We start from the raw sequence: 22,405 nt of genomic DNA, 5'->3' as shown, positions 1-22,405 counted from the left end.
GTTTCGGGTTTGGCATATGTTACATTCTTGACAATAAGTCATTGCGTCTTTATAGATCCAAGGCCAATAGAAACATTTCAGGAGATTCTGTGTTGTTTTTTCTGCCCCCGTATGACCTGCTACCAAGTGGGAATGGGAAAAAAACAGTACTTGTTCCCTGAACGACACTGGAACCAACAACTGTTCAGGGTCATCTTTTCCTCCTTGTCGGTATAGCAGGCTGTTTCTGATGAATAAGCGCGGATACCGCATGGGCTCCGTGTCCTGGTTGTGGTGAGCCTTTTCCCAGGCGTTGAACAACGTGGCATCGTTGGCCTGGGCGAATTGAAAGCTGCGGTCCAAGGTCCAGGGATCAGTGGACGTCAAGGCTGCTACAGCTGATGGGCGTCCCATCGTCTCTCTCTTCCCCTTTGCCTTACTCATGCTTCGTTCGAACATCGACAGAAAGGCCGGATTGTCAGTTCCTATTATCAGGTCTTCTGGTAGCGTAGATAACACCCCAACTCGTACACGGGAGGGGGGTCCTTCCTGTGGTTCCAGTGGAATGACGGCCACGGGGTAGGGTTTCACATCCCCGTGGACGCACCGTATATACACCTGTTCGTGGGGGATGAGTTGTTGGGGACGCACATGGTGGGCCTGGACTACCGACTGGCGGCATCCGGAATCTAGGAGTGCTTGCACGGGGTTGCCGTTGATCCTCATACTTACGCGGTATGCGTGTCCCATCTCTGCTGAATAGAGGACGGTGCGGGGTAAGTACCCCACTTCCATGGGTTCGTCTGCCGGTTTTCTCCTAGGGCAAAGCCTAGCGATATGGCCCCAGGTCCCGCACTCAAAACACTGGGGCCCCGTGTGAGGGAGAGGTTCGTTTCTCCAGGGGCGAGGTCTCGGATTTTCGGGGACCCTCATGGGCTTTTTCTCCGGTCTGAAGGGCGATTTCTGCTTGTCTGTCTCGGTGGTCTGTAGAGGTCTCTGTTGCACACGGGAGTAGGTGTTGGCCATCTCTACGGCCTGAGCAGTTGTTAGATCATGGTGCTGTTTCAGCCATCTTTGCGTGGCGAAGGGTAATGCCTCTAAGAACTGTTCCAGGTATATCCGGTCCATTATCTCTTCCTTTGTGCTATCGTTGGGGCTGAGACACTTGTCTGCGGCCATCTTTAGCCAAACAAATAGGGTTTTCGGCGTCTCTCCGGTTACTCCTCTTTCTCTCCGGAATCGGAGCCTATAGGCTTCTCGGTCCAAGCCTAGATGATCAAGGATTATCCTTTTGATTTCAGTGTAGGAGGTGTCTCCTCTCGGGTTCGCCACCTGGTATGCGGCCTGAGCCTCTCCGACCAATAACGGGGCCAAAAAGAACGGCCATTTGGCACCGGGCCAGCCACAGGCTCGGGCTGCTCGTTCGAAGTTTAAGAGAAAAGCGTTGGGGTCTTCTCCTGGTTGGTACTTCTGTAGGGAGACCCCTCCTATTGTGTGTGGTATGTTGCTCACTGTAACCGGGCCTGAAGAAAGGGGAGGGTCCAGTGCTCTGGCTGTCACGGCAGTCTTAATCAGCTCTCTGTCGGCTTCGGCCGCCCGGAGTTGCTGCTCCGCCAACCTTTCCAGTCTCTCCTGCCCTTGCACTAAAGCTTGTACTACTCCTTCCATCTTCTGGTCGCAGACGGCTACATTGCCCGCATTCTCCACCACTCTAACAGCGGGACCAGGAAAGGGCAGGAGACGTGTTTTAGTGATACCGGTTTTTAATTGTTCAAACCGTGAATCAGTACCAGTCCTGCGAACTGCTGCTCGTCGGGGTGATCTACTTCTCTCCCTGCGGCTCTTCCGGAGTACTCCCTCCTCTCTCCTCCGGACGGGGCTTCTCCTTCGGTGGGGCTCTGGAGGCTCCGTGCTGTCCACCCTCGCCGACACCAAGAAGGGAAAAGAAAAGAGAGGCGGGTATCAGTACTGCGGAACAGGTACTTCGCTGTAGGCTCCGGGAAGGGGCTGTGAGGGAAACACCCAGTGATGTGAACCCAGTCGGGTACGTGAGTCTAAAGCACTGGGGAGGGAATGTGCTAGTGAAGGTAACCCGGGACCCGACCCTCTGGCCTCTCCCCCCCTTTAAGTTATCCGTCTAGCTCTTTTCGTGAACCACCCCAGGAAGCGGTTACGCACCTCTGCGAGCCGTACCCCTCCTGGCGTACGGCTGGGCGGATCGTGGTGTTGGCCTCCAGGCGTTCCCGGTTCGTCCTCGGCTCTCCCGTCGGGTCCGCCCGTCTGTGGTGAGGTGTCCGGGATGCTCCCAGCGTTCGGCTCCCAGCTCCAGTCCCGATTCGACCTCTCCTCTTCTTCCGCGAGGCTGGCTTCGCTGATCCACCTGTTGCAGTTGCGCCACTCGGTCTCCCCGTCGCCTCGTCCTCCTCTTCGCCGCTCCTCTTCTCTGCTCTCTCGTCCTCCTCTTCTCCGCTCCTCCTCGCTGCTTCCCGCCACTCCGCTCTTCTCCTCACTGACCGCTCCTCCGGTGTAAAGACACACCTGGTGTTGGGCGTCTTCACCTTTTATCCACCTGTTGGGCCCCTCCTCCTCGGTTTCACCTTCGGTCTTGTTAAAGGGCCAGACGTCCTCCTCGTCACAGCTGTAGGTGTCCCGGCCGGTCCACTCCGAGTACTGCGTGGGCTGTGCAGAGAAGAGGGGGGGGTCACATACGGTCAGGTCGCGCCCTACAGCGGGGCGCGCATGGTGGACCCCGTTACAGTCTCCCTCTCCAAATTCCAATATTGTCGACAGGAAGTGACCTACCTTGGCCACTTACTGTCGAAAGCGGGGAGACGACTAACTCCAGAACGAATATCTGTAATTACTAACATATCTGTACCTCGTACTCAACGTGATGTTTGTGCTTTTCTTGGCATAACCTCTTACTGTCGCCAATGGATTCCTAACTATTCACTACTCTCTAAACCCTTGTTGTATTTGACTACCAAAGATGTGCATGAACCCCTACCCTGGACGGATGAATGTCAAGAAGCCTTTGACTCTTTGAAATTTGCTTTGTGTTCTGCACCTGTCTTGGGTACCTCGGATTACCGAAAGCCTTTCTCACTTTATGTGCACGAGGTGGACGGTTGTTCCCTTTCAGTGTTAACACAGGGTTTTGGCGGAAAATAGAGACCCTGTGCTTTCTTTTCATCAGTATTAGACATGGTTGCACAAGCCCTTCCCAGTTGTCTGAGGGCCACGGCGGCAGTTGCGGTGGCCATCCGACAATCAGAAGGTATAGTTTTGAATACAGATCTCACAGTACTGGTGCCGCATGCTGTGGATATTCTGCTAAATAGAACTAAGACCCAGCACCTTACGAGTGCTCGTTTGACAGGATATGAATTAACATTGTTTGCACCTCACATTACAATCAAAAGATGTGCTACATTGAATCCCGCAACATTGTTGCCTCTCCCTTCCAATGATAAAAAAAGATGATATTCATGATTGCATATTTAGAACTGAAGAGGAAACGAAAGGGCGTGTAGATCTTACTGACACCCCTTTACCAGAACCCCAAGGAGAGTTGTATGTTGATGGTTCCTGCTTTAAGTTGCCAGATGGAACTGCAACAGCTGCATATGCTATTACAACCCTGAAAACGGTGGTAGAAACCGCAAGGATTTCACATCACTCAGCCGAGGCAGCTGAACTAATAGCTTTGTTACGAGCATGTGAAATCAGTAAAGGCCTGAGAGTAAATATTTACACAGACAGCCAGTACGCCTTCGGCGTTGCCCATAGTTTTGGAAGGCTGTGGAGGGAACGGGGTTTCTTTACCACACATGGCCAGAAAATTCAACATGGTCCTTTGATTGACCGATTGTTACTTGCCCTAACACTACCAGATAAAGTTGCCATCATCAAGTGTAGTGCTCATAAGAAAGTCATTGATTCTACAGGAAAAGGAAACGCATATGCTGATTCAGTAGCAAAGGAAACAGCACAAACAAATATGATTCCCATGTTTCCCAGTGCTTCAGCCCGGTGGGTGGCGGAGAAATCTGTGTTCGACAATACTATTGAAAGTGTAAAAGAATTACAAAAAGAAGCCACTATAGATGAACCAAAAAGGTGGGAACAGGAAGTGGGACAATTGGACAAGAATGAATGTTGGATTGATCGACCTGAGAGACAGCGTTGGTTACTCCCTAATGCCTTAGTATATGCTGTAGTGACCATGGCCCATGGCCCGCCACACATAGGAGCAAAAGGTATTTGTGCTGTATTAGACCCCGTCTGGAGTAACCCAAATATTCCCAAGACAGCAGCGCATGTGGTCAAATACTGTCCTGTGTGTTTACGCTATAACTCGGGAGGCAGAGAGTCTGTCCTTAGTGGCAATTTTGCACCACCATCTCTGCCATTCGAAGTTATTCAGATTGATTACATCCAGATGGAGAGAGTGAATAATCTGAAATATGTGCTGGTGGTGGTTTGTGCGTTCAGTAAATGGGTTGAAGCCTGCCCCACCAAAGAAGCCACTGCTGTGGCAACTGCTAAAGCCTTGGTCAAAGAGTATTTCCCCAGATACTGCTTGCCCCAAAGTCATTGATTCTACAGGAAAAGGAAACGCATATGCTGATTCAGTAGCAAAGGAAACAGCACAAACAAATATGATTCCCATGTTTCCCAGTGCTTCAGCCCGGTGGGTGGCGGAGAAATCTGTGTTCGACAATACTATTGAAAGTGTAAAAGAATTACAAAAAGAAGCCACTATAGATGAACCAAAAAGGTGGGAACAGGAAGTGGGACAATTGGACAAGAATGAATGTTGGATTGATCGAACTGAGAGACAACGTTGGTTACTCCCTAATGCCTTAGTATATGCTGTAGTGACCATGGCCCATGGCCCGGCACACATAGGAGCAAAAGGTATTTGTGCTGTATTAGACCCCGTCTGGAGTAACCCAAATATTCCCAAGACAGCAGCGCATGTGGTCAAATACTGTCCTGTGTGTTTACGCTATAACTCGGGAGGCAGAGAGTCTGTCCTTAGTGGCAATTTTGCACCACCATCTCTGCCATTCGAAGTTATTCAGATTGATTACATCCAGATGGAGAGAGTGAATAATCTGAAATATGTGCTGGTGGTGGTTTGTGCGTTCAGTAAATGGGTTGAAGCCTACCCCACCAAAGAAGCCACTGCTGTGGCAACTGCTAAAGCCTTGGTCAAAGAGTATTTCCCCAGATACTGCTTGCCCCAAATTATCTGGTCGGACAATGGGACACACTTCAACTCTGCACTAGTCCAGAGTGTATGTGATGGTTTACAAATTGGCCAAAAGTTTCATGCAGCCAGACACCCCCAGTCAGCAGGGTTAGTCGAGAAATACAATGGTATACTAAAACTGAAAATGGCCAAGATCTGCGCTAGCACTGGAGTAAAATGGCCTGATGCACTCCCTTTGGCATTATTATCCTTGAGAACGACCCCACATACAAGAACCGGGTTATATCCATATGAGGTCATTTTTGGCCGACCCGCCAATGTGTGGGGAGTCCCTAGACCTAGGTCCTTTAGAGACATTGATTATCCTTTGATGACAGACTACTTGTATGCTTTAACTAAAGATCTGCGTTCTATTCATCAACAGGTATCCGAGACATTGCAGCCGCTACCAGAGGGCCCCGGACATCGGCTGGAACCCGGCCACTGGGTTTTGGTGAAGAATCATCAGAGGAAATCGAGTTTGGAGCCGACATGGTCTGAACCGATCAGATCGTTCTCGCTATAAGGTCAGCTGTGAAGGTGCATGGGCGGAAGAACTGGATCCATGCGAGTAATCTGAAACGATTACCTCTACCTTTGCCCTTTGATTTGCAAAACCGCGAAGGAATTCAAAGCCAAGAAGGAGAATCGCCCCAGAGCTTTGTACCTTTTTCAGAAGCACGAGAAAGGGGACAGCCGAGTGAAGCTGTGCCCCCAGTTAACAAGGTGGTGACCCCATCCGCGGAAACCAGTGTTGAGGGTACATCACAAAGTTCGAATGCATCTGATGCCCGTGCAACTGAGTTGTTTTCTGATCAAGAGCAAATACGACCTGCGGCCCCGAAAACAGCGCGGTACCCCAGATTTGCATGGTAGGAGATAGGGAAAGACTTGAGTTCAGAAACATTGGATAGATTTACTGGGGTACTGAGCGAGACACTGGACTGAACACGTTGAGAGTTTGGAACATTGTGCTAAAAAGCTCTGTTCAGCGAAAAAGACTGAGTTGGGGGCTGCGGTCGTTCTACGATACGAAGGATCGTTTTTGTTCATGAAGAGAAAGCAAAGAGTCTGCCTGTGAGGCTCCAAAAAGGACACAGGGAGAAGAACCCCTCTGGTAGTGTGCGTGCTTTGTGGATACATAGATAATTTTTGGACTTATAGAGAGGGACCGAGTTATATCTGGACTTTTAGGGAGCATGTTTCCTTTTGCTCGCTTTGCAATGGAGGATGAGAGACCATTGGCCCCTCGACGATATGTGGATAATATGCATTTGTTTTCCGGATGGTCCACCAGAGTGAAGGTGGCATTCGTTGTTTTTATCATTATCATAACCATTATTATGATGAGTGTATTTGTTTATTTAGAATTTCAACACCCAGTACAGAAGTTATTGGGAACTACTATGGCCCCAGAAGAGCATCTCTTTTACTCTTTACCCCCTCATAAGGCTAGACATAGAGAAACGTATATGAAAAATGCTTTTATAGAAATGTTGCATCAGACCCATTCTACTACAAATCAGACAAACTGTTGGGTGTGTGGACTACTCCCTTCAGTCATGCACCAACACGAACTGTTTATTTCCTTACCGATGTCTTATTTAGCCAGTTGTGAAGCTTGGTTCCAATTGTTATCCTTGATGTATTCTCATTATGTAGCTGAACCAAAAATATATACTGAAAAAGATTATGAAGCTATCTTAAAATACATAGAAGAACATCAGGGATTTGATGCAGCTGGAAATGGAGGAGAGGGTTCTTTAGATTCTAATGCCTGTATGAATTTGTATACTGACTATAAGAATATTACTTGGCTAATGGAGGAGATGCAGGATTTTGAACTTTTCAATGATACTATGTATTTTCAGCATTTTAAAGAGAGAAATGTCACAAATGACAAGGCCTTACCGATCCCTATCATAAATACTACCTCCCCCTTCTGCATACAGGGAAGGGGTCATGTTAAGGTAGGCAGGAGCAGATGTAATTACACCTACACTCTACAAGTATACAGTACCCCACCTATGATTACCCCACCAGATGTCTATTTTGTTTGTGGTGAGAATGCCTACACATGGCTCCCCCGGGGATGGGCAGGAAGTTGTTATCTTTCATTTCTCTATCCCCCTGTATATATTGCCCCTCCCGACTATCACAGAACTCATCAGTTAATACAGAAAGAGGTAGTAGTGAGCCGAAATGTCAGGAGTTATGATCTTGATGCCACTGACCAAACGGATACTTCCTTACAGCAATTCGAAGACTTCGCCAAGGGACTTACTCCCTTTTGGGGGCCCATATTCAATAGTCGCAGTATAAGACGTTTGTCCAGGATAGTGGAAAATGTGGTCCAGACCCCTACTGGAATCTTAACTAACATCACTGAAGAGCTTGCTGCGACGAGGCTTGTTTCGCTTCAGAACCGGATGGTTCTTGGCGTCATCCTCGCAGATAGGGGAGGAGCCTGTCGCGTGATCGGCAGCTCTTGCTCCGTGTTTATTCCAGATTCAGCCCACACTATTCATTTGGCCATACAAAAGCTCCATCAGTTAGCCAGTGAAGCCCATGTGGATAATGGCACCTGGTCCCTTAGCAGTTGGTTCTGGGGTATTTTAGCTACTTAGGGTTGGAAAATATTTATGATATTAGCTGGAGCTTTTTGGAGTAATATTTATGTGTTGTCTATGCCTCCACTGTGGCCCGGCCTGCTGTTCATTCTGTGCAACACAAATCACATCTGCTCTTAAGTTTTCTCACCAAGAGAGGGCCGAGAGGCAGATGATTCAAAAGGAGGTGTCAGACCTCATGCAGATCGATGGAGGGGTTTTCGTAGAATGATTTAGTTATATTGGCTATAGTAGGCCTAAAGGGCTGTCTGTTGGGATTGAATTTTGGTAATAGTATTATAGGCCTAATATATTCAATATAACCTCGTAATTATGATAAACTGGTATTTAGAGTACGTTATGGCCACATATAGGCCAATGATTCACTTATTCCGTAGTTCACCCTATTGGTATAGCTGAAGCCATTTTGTTTTGTTTCTCTATGTGCAAACGCTGTTTCCCAGAAACCAGGTGATTATGCTTTCTGCTAGAAACCACTGTGGCAGCCAAAACTGCTTACGATAGTTGCTAGCTGGTAGCTCAAGGAAGACTCAAGGTCACACCTGCCCTTCTCGTGGGATGCGCACATTCTAGCAGAGCCCGTTCCTGTACTCCCCGGGCTCTGGATAGACAGGGAGGCACCTTACTGACCTGCCCCCGGAATAGCTTAGGCCTAGGCTACTAGCAAATCAATTGTGCCTTATATGGGTATTCCTCTTGGCTTACTGACAAGTTGTGTTTTTCCTTGTAGGGTGTCATCTTGAACACATGAAATGTATATATGCTTTGTACTTTGAATGTGTAACCAGTCTCCTCTACACACCTCCGAGGGTAGTGTAGACTGAGGCTCCCCTGTCAGGGCTTGCATTTGAAGAATAAACGATTGAACCTTCTCCATTGCCGACTGAATTATTATAACGTATATTGGTTTATGGGCTATTGGTAAGTATAGCCCGGTAGATTTATTTTGAATCCTTCACCTTCATCAAATTTAATGGTACAAAAGGGGGTGGTGATGGACGGAGCATCTGAACCAATCAAACACTCACACCCAGTCAACAGATCCGGGTTTGATCCATCACCGTTCTTTAGCCCACTCTGCCACCCCAGTTCAGACATGGCCATCAAATTTCATGTCACTTAAGTTAAGGCAACTTTTAGAAAGTTGCCACTCTCTCTATTGCTCAGTTTGTCTAGTGGCTTTGCACAGTTGCTGGCCACTAGACAGCATTCTGTCTTCTTAGGGTCGTGTGAACGAATCCCAGGCTCAGGACCAGCAGAATTCTGCTTCAGAAGGAGGTGTTACCTCCCCCTTGCAGGAAACCACACCGGGTGTTAGCCCAAAAGGTGAGCTTCAAAGGGCAAAACAGCCTTGGGTGGGCAAATGGCGATCACACGCATCGCTGCCCCTTTGTTCAGGTAAACAGGCAGGCAGTGGGAACTGATGGGGGAAACCAGTGGCCAAACCGTTTTTTCCATGGGCATGAAGCCCACAAGTAGCCACTCATCTAGGCTGGGCTACCAAGCTAAAAAACATCCATGGAAGGGTTTAGACATTTTGCAAGTGAGCAGAATAGTGCACTCTGGGATTGTTAGATGCTACACATAGCCGGATGTAGTCATAGGCCGGGAGGGATCCAGGTAGCTTATTCAATAGTGATTGCGACACCCTCCACCCCCCTGGCTCTTTCAGTGCATAGATATGGTAGTCCTGGCACCCTGAACCGCAGATCATGATGGAACTAGAGAAGGGACCGAATGAGGACTGCCCTGCTGACCCCTGGACTTGGCAAGGCAGGCTGCACAGACTGCTGGACTGCACCTGCTCTACCTTGGACAACCAAAGATGGAACTGTGCCTGTGGATCGTGGAAAAGTTTCCCCCTACCCCCACCAGTTGGCTGACCTCCTGGAACCAGGGCCATCAAGCTGAAATAACCCATCCCTCGACCCCTCAAGACTGATCCTCAATGGCCGAAGGATGCACCAGAGTCTGCTAGACCCAGAAGTGTCGTTTGAGCCCAGAGTGGTTGCCAACGACAGACACTAGCTGTCACCAAAGGATACCGCCAGACCCGCTGTGTACTGGTATTAGTAGCCCAGCCACAGCTGGCCTTCTTCTGGCTCAAAGAAGACGTCGAGCGACACAGACCTCTGTGGCCAAAATCGCCCCACCTTACCCATGGACCAAGGTATAACTGGAAGGATGCCCCAACCGACCGCACAGCAACCAAAAGTATCTTTCGCCATTCTGCATGCCCAGCATCGGGACTACTCTATTGAAGCCTATGACGGTCTTGATTTAAAGTGTGGAACTGGACTTGAGACTGCTTTGGTGATCAGGTAACTAACTATCCAAATGCTCCTTATTGACCCCACTGATCTTCTCCTGCCAGATCGGTTGCTCCACTCGGGCCTGAGTAGCCAAATAGGACAAGTTACTTACCTCCTTCGGTAACGCCTTATCTGGTAGAGACATGATCTAGCCGCAGATTCCTTACCTTTGAACTTCCAGGAGTCGGGTTGGATCCAGAAGATTTTCTTAGCAGTACCCCTACGTGCCAGTAGGTGGCGTCAGGCGACACGTCGTGAAGACTGCGCCGTCAATATAACCACCACTCCTGCATGCTGACGTCAGTACTTTTCACGACTTTCCACTCCAGAAGCGCGAAGCCATGAAGTGACTGACCATGGTGTATTAGAAAATGAACAGCCAGGGCCTGGAAGGGGAATATCCCTGACACTTAGCACCAATTCCGCAGTGCGGAGAGGATGGGTGGGTCGGTAAGGAATCTGCTGCTAGATCATGTCTCTACCAGATAAGGCGTAACTTACTGAAGGTAAATAAATTGTCCATCTGATATACTCATCTAGCTGCAGATTGCTTCCCTTTGAACAGATACCCAAGCAATACCATCCCCGGAGAACCTGCGGAACAGCTTAGACCAGGAAATCCTGCAAAACAGAGCATTCAAACACGCCTTCTCTGCGAACCTGGGAATCCAGGCAGTAGTGTCTGGTGAACATGTGCAGAGATGCCCACGTGGCCGCTTGGCAGATATCAGAAACGGGAAAACCACACTGAAGAGCCGTGGTGGCCGCTTTTGCCCTAGTGGAATGGGCCATAAGCCCTTCCGGAGGATCTTTATTTGCTAAGGCTTATCAGATATATATACAGAGGATAACTGAGGAAATAAAATTGGAAATTGTGCCCCATCGTTTCCCTTCTCCGCCTGTCCGCCATTTTGATTCAGACAGCACCCTTTTTGTTTTTTTTGTGTGTCATCCATTTTGTCTCCAAACCCGCGTGCAAGACACCCTGCACCTGGCCCCTCTGTTCATTGACCACACATTCTTGTGGCTCGGCCAATTCCGAGAACCAGCGAGATAGTTCCTGTTTTAAGAGACCGTTCCTGTTCTTGACTCTAAGCCAGAAATAATCCCCGGTTGAGAAAGGGCCTTCAACTGAAAAGAGCATTTCGACATTGAGGAAGGACCCTCAACTGAAGGGAGCACATTTCGACACACTACATGCACTCTCACGAGACACAAGAGACGCCCATACCTTGACACATCTGGTTGGAAATTACTGTTTGTCACTTTCATTATTTTTCTTCTTCTTCTTCTTTTTGCCTACTGCCTGAACTGTATAAATAACCTGCTGTATGAATAAAACATCAGACCACTCCTTTACCCGCTTGGTGCTGGAGCTCTCCCTTAACTCGAGTTATTGAATAAACCCTTCTTTACTCGAATACCACGGACTCCTCTCTTTACTTAATTTAAAGTATTTTTACTAATGTAGAAATTCTAAGATAAGGTAATATTAAATTATTTACCACATTTCTGGCGCCTGAACAGGGACGTTCCCTCTCCCCCACGCGCCGGCGATGTCGGACTCGGTACTGCCTCCTCCTGACCTTCGACGGACTTCAAAGTGCACAGACGCGGGGAATTCCTGCTAACTCCCTCGAGACGAAGGGGGGGACCAACTGCGGCCCGTCATCCACACGAGGCGGTGAGGAAGATTGCGGAACGTCCAGACCCAGAGCCCAACCCGTGAAGAAGACGAGTCCGAGGTCTTGTGAGCCCCGTTTCAGAAGCTGCGCGCATTTCAAGATCAACAGGCCTTCTAGTTTGCTTCTCGGTGAGTACTGCTGAAAGTATAAAGACGGACCCACAACTTTTGTGGGTACGGTAAAGATATATGTTTTGTTGTTTCTCATTTCTATTTTTATAGAAAGTCTGCCATCATGCCTATTTTTTCGAAAATACGTAAGATGGGAACTAGAAAAGTATTCTCGAGAAGGAGATTCCCCTTCCTCCTCGAGATACTCCAGGACATTTCATGTATACAAAACATGGCATTGGTGCAATTGTTTATTGTGATTTATGGGTAGATTACACTAAAGATTTCGAATATAAATATAGGTGGCCCGAGACAGGGACTTTTGACATGGAATGTGTACTGAAACTAGAAGAACAGTTGTGGAAAAGAAAGGTCCGACAGTCACAAAGTGACGCGGTCGAACTATGGAGATAAGAAGCGCATGAAAGACACAAAGATGAAAGCATTAGTGGCCCAGACTGCACCCCAGCACCAACAGACACCAAGTAGCCAGACAAACGCGAAGAGTACTTGCAATTATTGCAAAAAGTCGGGACACTTCGTTAAAGACTGTCCTGTCTTAAAACACAATTTGGCCACTGGTAAGACACAGCCCCGTCCATATCAGCCAAAACAGAATGCCCCACAAGGCACTACGCGATACAAAAGGAGATGATGGACGGAGCGTTTGAGCAAATCAAACACTCACCCCCAGTCAACTGATCTGGGTTTAATCCATCACCATTCTTTAGCCCACTCAGCCACCCCATTTCAGACATGGCTATATGCAAATCAGTCTGACCCTGTGCCTTATGGGAACAGTCCAGCCCGAACTGCCAAGCCATGTCTTCCATGGACCGGAAACAAGCATCCTGGGACCGGTTTCGGATTCATAATCCTCATCAGCCAGGCTATCTTGAATCCAGTGGCCAAGTGAGCAAGGGACTCACGTCTGAGCATACCCTGCCACACTTAGGGCGAACAAAGCGATACAAAAGGAGATGATGGACGGAGCGTTTGAGCAAATCAAACACTCACCCCCAGTCAACTGATCTGGGTTTAATCCATCACCATTCTTTAGCCCACTCAGCCACCCCATTTCAGACATGGCTATATGCAAATCAGTCTGACCCTGTGCCTTATGGGAACAGTCCAGCCCGAACTGCCAAGCCATGTCTTCCATGGACCGGAAACAAGCATCCTGGGACCGGTTTCGGATTCATAATCCTCATCAGTCAGGCTATCTTGAATCCAGTGGCCAAGTGAGCAAGGGACTCACGTCTGAGCATACCCTGCCACACTTAGGGCGAACAAAGCGATACAAAAGGAGATGATGGACGGAGCGTTTGAGTAAATCAAACACTCACCCCCAGTCAACTGATCTGGGTTTAATCCATCACCATTCTTTAGCCCACTCAGCCACCCCATTTCAGACATGGCTATATGCAAATCAGTCTGACCCTGTGCCTTATGGGAACAGTCCAGCCCGAACTGCCAAGCCATGTCTTCCATGGACCGGAAACAAGCATCCTGGGACCGGTTTCGGATTCATAATCCTCATCAGCCAGGCTATCTTGAATCCAGTGGCCAAGTGAGCAAGGGACTCACGTCTGAGCATACCCTGCCACACTTAGGGCGAACAAAGCGATACAAAAGGAGATGATGGACGGAGCGTTTGAGCAAATCAAACACTCACCCCCAGTCAACTGATCTGGGTTTAATCCATCACCATTCTTTAGCCCACTCAGCCACCCCATTTCAGACATGGCTATATGCAAATCAGTCTGACCCTGTGCCTTATGGGAACAGTCCAGCCCGAACTGCCAAGCCATGTCTTCCATGGACCGGAAACAAGCATCCTGGGACCGGTTTCGGATTCATAATCCTCATCAGATATATGTTTTGTTGTTTCTCATTTCTATTTTTATAGAAAGTCTGCCATCATGCCTATTTTTTCGAAAATACGTAAGATGGGAACTAGAAAAGTATTCTCGAGAAGGAGATTCCCCTTCCTCCTCGAGATACTCCAGGACATTTCATGTATACAAAACATGGCATTGGTGCAATTGTTTATTGTGATTTATGGGTAGATTACACTAAAGATTTCGAATATAAATATAGGTGGCCCGAGACAGGGACTTTTGACATGGAATGTGTACTGAAACTAGAAGAACAGTTGTGGAAAAGAAAGGTCCGACAGTCACAAAGTGACGCGGTCGAACTATGGAGATAAGAAGCGCATGAAAGACACAAAGATGAAAGCATTAGTGGCCCAGACTGCACCCCAGCGCCAACAGACACCAAGTAGCCAGACAAACGCGAAGAGTACTTGCAATTATTGTAAAAAGTCGGGACACTTCGTTAAAGACTGTCCTGTCTTAAAACACAATTTGGCCACTGGTAAGACACAGCCCCGTCCATATCAGCCAAAACAGAATGCCCCACAAGGCACTACGCGATACAAAAGGAGATGATGGACGGAGCGTTTGAGCAAATCAAACACTCACCCCCAGTCAACTGATCTGGGTTTAATCCATCACCATTCTTTAGCCCACTCAGCCACCCCATTTCAGACATGGCTATATGCAAATCAGTCTGACCCTGTGCCTTATGGGAACAGTCCAGCCCGAACTGCCAAGCCATGTCTTCCATGGACCGGAAACAAGCATCCTGGGACCGGTTTCGGATTCATAATCCTCATCAGCCAGGCTATCTTGAATCCAGTGGCCAAGTGAGCAAGGGACTCACGTCTGAGCATACCCTGCCACACTTAGGGCGAACAAAGCGATACAAAAGGAGATGATGGACGGAGCGTTTGAGCAAATCAAACACTCACCCCCAGTCAACTGATCTGGGTTTAATCCATCACCATTCTTTAGCCCACTCAGCCACCCCATTTCAGACATGGCTATATGCAAATCAGTCTGACCCTGTGCCTTATGGGAACAGTCCAGCCCGAACTGCCAAGCCATGTCTTCCATGGACCGGAAACAAGCATCCTGGGACCGGTTTCGGATTCATAATCCTCATCAGATATATGTTTTGTTGTTTCTCATTTCAATTTTTATAGAAAGTCTGCCATCATGCCTATTTTTTCGAAAATACGTAAGATGGGAACTAGAAAAGTATTCTCGAGAAGGAGATTCCCCTTCCTCCTCGAGATACTCCAGGACATTTCATGTATACAAAACATGGCATTGGTGCAATTGTTTATTGTGATTTATGGGTAGATTACACTAAAGATTTCGAATATAAATATAGGTGGCCCGAGACAGGGACTTTTGACATGGAATGTGTACTGAAACTAGAAGAACAGTTGTGGAAAAGAAAGGTCCGACAGTCACAAAGTGACGCGGTCGAACTATGGAGATAAGAAGCGCATGAAAGACACAAAGATGAAAGCATTAGTGGCCCAGACTGCACCCCAGCGCCAACAGACACCAAGTAGCCAGACAAACGCGAAGAGTACTTGCAATTATTGAAAAAAGTCGGGACACTTCGTTAAAGACTGTCCTGTCTTAAAACACAATTTGGCCACTGGTAAGACACAGCCCCGTCCATATCAGCCAAAACAGAATGCCCCACAAGGCACTACAGCACCTCCAGCTCCACCGACAGCACAAATGACCCAAATGTACATTGGAGATGATGACTATACTGAATACTACCCAGATTTTTCATGATGTTGCCCAGGGAGAGATGACAAACTGCCCCGAATCCCCATCCCAGTAGATCAGACAGGTCCATTTGTAGAGGTCCGACTTCTTGGGGAGGATAGAAAGTTTCTACTAGACACTGGGACCAGTAAAACAACAATAAGCCATCAAGAGGTCCCAGAGGCTCCTCTCTCGGTTTCAAAAAGTATTTCTCTGAGTTTCTCCGGACAGCCTGTGACAAACGTCACGTCAAAACCACTGCCCTTACAGGTTGGTCCCCTCACGACAACCACAGATCTTATACTGACAAAATCATGTCCAGAAAATTTACTTGGTATCAAGACATTGAAAGAATTAGGAGCTGTTATTGTTTGCTCACCTAAGGATGTTAGATTATTCCTACGAGATTTTAAAGGCCACTACACCAGTAGAGAATTAGACGAACGTTTGAAAGATTTGCCACACACCCTTTGGGCCACTGATTCCACCACAGTAGGATGTATGGAAATAACACCTCACAAGGTTACACTGAAAGAGGGAGCCCAACTGCCACGCATTAGACAATACAAAATTCCACCTCAAGCTGAACAAGCGTTAATGTTGATTATTCAGGATCTAATACGGTCAGGTGTGGTTAAAGAAACAGTTTCAAATATTTGTAATTCCCCAGTTTTAGCAGTTCATAAAAAATTGGAACTGGAACACCCCCTGTCTATAGAATAGTGGTGGATTTGAGAGAACTTAATAAATGTGTCATTCCCCAACACCCCGTGGTCCCAGACATCTCCACGTTACTCACAGCCATAGATGCAGAAGCGACACACTTTACTGTAATTGATTTAAAAAATGCATTCTTCAGTATACCCATTTACCCAGACAGCCAATACCTTTTCGGCTTCTCCCTACAAGGACGAAGCTTCCAATTTACAAGAGCTCCCCAAGGTTTCACCGAAAGCCCAAGTGTATATAGCCAAGCGTTAAAAAGACAACTGGATACTATTGAAATGCCCCCTGACACTGCATTGTTGCAGTATGTTGATGACATCCTCATTACGGCCAGATCTGACCCAGCCTGCACTGAAGCATCATTGCTGGTACTAAAATTCTTAGCCGAGAATGGCCATAAAGTTTCCCCTGGTAAGCTCCAACTTGGTTTGCAGCAAGTGGCATACTTAGGGCACTTGCTGGCAAAGGAGGGTAGGCAGCTTACACAGGAACGCATTCAACTTATACAACAAATGCCACAATCAACAACACAGAAACAAGTTTGAGCCTTTGTTGGCCTTACCTCATATTGTAGACAGTGGATCCCGCAATTTGCCCTCATTGCAAAACCATTGATGCAGCTGACAACACTTGAAGCTGGCGCTAACCCAAAATTACCCTGGACGGATGAACACACACAAGCTTTTCAGTCTCTTAAGCAGGCTATGTGTCAAGCCCCAGTGTTGGCAACACCTGATTACACCAAAGATTTTACCTTATTTGTAACAGAAAGCTCAGGTACAGCCCTGTCGGTCCTGACCCAACTTCAGGCAGACAGGCATAGACCATGTGGTTATTTTTCCAGCACATTAGATCCGGTGGCCCAAGCACTCCCTGCATGCCTCAAATCAGTGGCTGCCACAGCACAAGCCATTAGACAAAGTGACACTATCGTACTAGGACACCATCTGGTAGTCCAGGTTCCACATGCTTTTGAACTTCTCCTAAACAGAACGCAAACACAACATCTGACAATAGCCAGACTCACAGGATACGAAATGACATTTTTTCAGCCACACATTGAGATCCGACGATGCAACATTTTAAACCCGGCAACACTGTTGCCACTTACCTCTTCTGCTGAACAACTTCACGATTGTATTGATACAATTGATTTAGTGACCAAACCCAGACCGGATTTACAAGATACACCCCTTTCTGAGGCAGAGATGACACTCTTTGTTGATGGGTCTTGCATGAGATTCCCCACTGGAGAATTGGCAGCAGCTTATGCCGTCACAAATGGTATAAACACTTTGGAAGCACACAAAATAGAGATACTGTCAGCACAAGCAGCCGAACTAGTAGCACTAACACGAGCATGTCACTTAGCAAAAGGAAAATCAGTTAACATCTACACTGACTCTCAATACGCTTTCGGGGTTGTACACAATTTCGGTACATTATGGAGGGAGAGGGGATTTCTCACATGACATGGGTCCAAAATACAACATGCTGCCCTCATCGCTGCCCTCTTGGAGGCTCGTCAGTTACCAACAAAAATAGCGGTGCTGAAATGTAAAGCACACACAAAAGGAACAGATGAAATATCAAAAGGAAATGATTTCGCAGACAATGCAGCCAAAATGGCGGCGAACACAGAATTGAATACACTACACCGCCAATACGCAATACGAGACCCCTTTTCTGACATCCAGGATGTCCAAAATCACACCACACCACAGGAACTGCTAGAATGGAAGGAAAAAGGAGGGGTCCTTACAGACCAGGGTTGGATGACACCCGAGAGAGCAGTATGGCTACTGCCGGATGCTATGGTTCAGGTTATAATAAACACTATACATGGACCAGCTCATCTGGGAGAAAAGGCAATGTTAGATAGCATACAGAACATATGGCATAACAAACATTTGAGAGCTGCAGCCAAACAAAAAGTAAAAACATGCATGATTTGTAACCAGTTCAACCCAGGTAAAGGCACAAAAGTGGAACAGGGTGGATTCCAACCCCCTGACCATCCATTTGAAGCTCTCCAGATGGACTATATTCAGATGGAGAGATGGAGAGGTTACAAGTATGTACTGGTGGTGGTGTGTGCATTAACAAGGTGAACTGAAGCCTATCCCGTCCCTGACTATACCGCCACTGACTATACCACCACGACGACTGCTAAGGTTCTAGTAAGAGAGTACTTCCCACGCTATGGGTTGCCAAGAGTCATATATTCAGACAATGGCCAACCTTCCTCTTCCGAGCTAATGAAACATGTCTCCCTTCTATTAGGATACACTTGGAAATTTCATTGCGTGAGACACCCCCAGGCAGCAGGACTGGTAGAAAGACACAATCAAACCCTTAAAACTAAGTTAGCCAAAATTACAGCAGAAAAGGGCGTAGATTGGATGACTGCCTTACCAGTAGCCCTGTTCTATATGCGAATGGTACCACACTCCCGAATAGGATTAGCACCATTCTAGATGGTTTTCGGCAGACCACCAAACATGTGGGGAGTTCCTAGACCAAAATCTATTACTGATGTAGATAGCAGAATATTGACTGATTACCTGGCTTCCTTGATGTCTGCACTCCATTCTTGTCGTTCACAGGTGGCTGCAGCCTTCCCAGACAAAACCAACCCGGAAGAACATACCATCCGACCCGGGGACTGGGTCTCAGTCCGGAACTTCGACAGGACGGATCCCCTCCAGCCCAGGTGGAAGGAACCGAAGTTGGTCCTTTTGACTACGCGGACTGCCGTCAAAATCGAGGGCCGAAAAGGCTGGCTACATGCCAGCCACTGTAAAAAATACTTTGGAGAAATAGACTCTTTTGCCAGCGAGATCGCCAAATCCAGTGATACTGTGACTGAACAATCCTCATTGCCCTTGGAACAGACCCCACAACAAGAATATAAATCAAAACTGAGGTCCGCCACCCGGGTTCTGGCTGATTAAGCCCACGGACCAGGTCTCGTGGTGAAGCGGTTGGAGCATGGGGGCAGACTCAGACACTCTAACTATGTGGGAAAAAGAGAAAATGAGGCGCCTAAAGAAGAATGTTAAGAAGTTGCATAGCGGACCTATCATATGTTTGATCACACGGTTTTTCCTGATGACAATCATGACGTGTCTTGGTTGGGCCCTCCACATTGCTTTGCCACCAGCACCACATTCCTCCCCTGCACCTAACAACACCCAAGAGCACACGTACCTCGACTTGCCCCCTCATGAACAAGCTCATAGGCTAGCTCTCGAAACAATACCTTTATGCAGATGCTACACTATACGCATCAGGTCAGCAATATCACCGACTGTTGGATATGTGGCCGCCTCCCACCTCATCAAAAGGAGGGAGGAATGCCTCTCTTCCCCTTTCCGTTTTCTTATAATGGAACCTGCGAGGCCTGGTTTGCCCTAATAACAGCCGACAGGACTACCCATACCTCCTGCCCTGATGGAAATAGGTCATGCAAAAATGGGTGGCCTTGGGGGGACTTAAATAAGGTCCTTAATGCTGTCTGCTACCCGAATGAGGATGGAGATCCTCAGGCGACAGGCACGGTCCTAGAAAGCGAAGAATACAAGCAGGGGAATATGAGCATGTCCTACAGGATATTAAATACCAAACCTAAAAAGAATGCTGGGCCCCCTTCTATCTCGGTCTCAACAGTAAAGGGGCACCTGTGCGTCCGGAAAAATGGTTCTGTCCCATTAGGACACAGTAACTGCCATACCACTGTGAGTTTTGAAGACAGGGGAAAATCATAATTTCTAGCATCCGCCATACTTATTTCATCTGCGGGCAAACTGCCTATGTGCGGCTGCCCTTGGACTGGGGGGGGACGTGCTATATAGCATTTCTGCTACCTCCTGTCTTTGTGGCCCCATCCATTTACCACCGAGACCTCCTAGTGCCCCACGTTAGACATAAGAGAATGATCGATATCTCAGGGATTGATCACACGGAAACTACCTTAGACCAGTATACAGACTTCAACAAAGGATTCTTTTTCTTTATCGGCCCTGTGCTGAACAGCAAGCTCATACGCAAGTTGACAAGGACCTTGGAGGCTGTTGTAAATCAGACGGCGTCTGCCCTGGGGAACTTGACCCAGGAACAGTCTGCCATAAGATTGGTTGCCCTCCAAAACCGTCTTGTCCTTGACGTCATCCTGGCTGACAGAGGCGGAGCCTGTAGAATTATCGGCTCTAGCTGCTGTATTTTCATCCCTGATAACTCTCCATCTGTATATACAGCTATAACAATATTACACAAGATAGCCGCCAGCCTACATCAAGAACCTGGCACGTGGACATTGTCTGACTGGTTTTGGACAATAGTATCATCCTGGGGATGGAAACTGCTGTCAGCAGCAGGCATAATATTCTTGGTAATAACTGGATGCTGCCTTTGCATCCAATGTGTCCCTGCCCTGTGCGGGCTATGCGCTGCAAGCTGCATTCCTAAACCACATATGCAGCAGAAAGAAAACGAGACAATTATGCTACAGGAATGCATAGACAATCTCATGCAAATTGAGATATAGATACAGGTACACTCTGGGGCACGGAGGGAATGAGGAAATAAAATTGGAAATTGTGCCCCATCGTTTCCCTTCTCCGCCTGTCCGCCATTTTGATTCAGACAGCACCCTTTTTGTTTTTTCGTGTGTCATCCATTTTGTCTCCAAACCCACGAGCAAGACACCCTGCACCTGGCCCCTCTGTTCATTGACCATACATTCTTGTGGCTCGGCCAATTCCGAGAACCAGCGAGATAGTTCCTGTTTTAAGAGACCGTTCCTGTTCTTTGACTCTAAGCCAGAAATAATCCCCGGTTGAGAAAGGGCCTTCAACTGAAGAGAGCATTTCAACACTGAGGAAGGACCCTCAACTGAAGGGAGCACATTTCGACACACTACATGCACTCTCACGAGACACAAGAGACGCCCATACCTTGACACATCTGGTTAGAAATTACTGTTTGTCACTTCCTTATTTTTCTTCTTCTTCTTCTTTTTGCCTACTGCCTGAACTGTATAAATAACCTGCTGTATGAATAAAACATCAGACCACTCCTGTACCCGCTTGGTGCTGGAGCTCTCCCTTAACTCGAGTTATTGGATAAACCTTTCTTTACTCGAATACCACGGACTCCTCTCTTTACTTAATTTAAAGTATTTTTACTAATATAGAAATTCTAAGATAAGGTCATATTAAATTATTTACCACATAACCCATCGGGATAAAGTCTTCTTTTGGACAGCACAGCCTTTCTTTGCACCCAAGTACCCTATAAAGAGTTGATCATCCACCCGGAACTCTCTGGTTTGATCAAGGTAGAACGAGAACGCTCTTTTTGGGTCCAAACGATGGAGACGCTGCTCTTCCTAAGAAGGGTGTGGAGGTGCATAGAAGGTGGGTAGAGTAACTAACTGCCCCATATGGAAAGGTGTTACCATTTTAGGCAGGCAAGATGCCCTTGTGAGGAGCACCACTTTGTCCGGAAAGACAGTCAGGTAAGGAGGCTGTGAAGACAGTGCCTGCGGTTCACTCTCCCTCCTGGCAGAGGCTACTGCCACCAAAGAGCTGCCTTAATAGTGAGCAACCGCAGAGGGCAGTTGTGTAGCGGCTCAAACCATGCACACATCAGGAAGGTGAGAACCAAATGAATGTCCCACTTTTGCATTATAAAAGATTAAGGAGGAAACAAGTGGGTTAACCCCTTCAAGAATCTATGCACCAGACTGGGGGGGCGTGGCTAGCAGCCGATTAAGATGGCCTCAGCTTAGGGAAGCTCTGTGCTCCCCGAGCCAACCCTGACAATCCGCTCAATCTGGCAGCTTTACTCACCCTCGACCGGGAGCTGAGGTGGTGGAAGAAGCGGAGACCCGAATGATCCGGTCCCGGAGGCTGGAGAGCGGTCTCCGGTCTGGCTGACAGCGAGCGTGACTCTGGGGCCTGGTGCGGTGTGGCGAGCCAGGGCCTCGATTTTTGCGACTACCCAGGGGCCTCCTGCTGGTGTGGGGGCCGAGTCACGACAGGAGGCGAGGAGCAGCTGGAGACCTATGC

Source organism: Lissotriton helveticus, chromosome 1_1 (assembly GCF_964261635.1).
Source record: "Lissotriton helveticus chromosome 1_1, aLisHel1.1, whole genome shotgun sequence".
In the NCBI taxonomy this organism is placed as follows: domain Eukaryota; kingdom Metazoa; phylum Chordata; class Amphibia; order Caudata; family Salamandridae; genus Lissotriton; species Lissotriton helveticus.
This window is presented reverse-complemented; position numbering follows the sequence as displayed.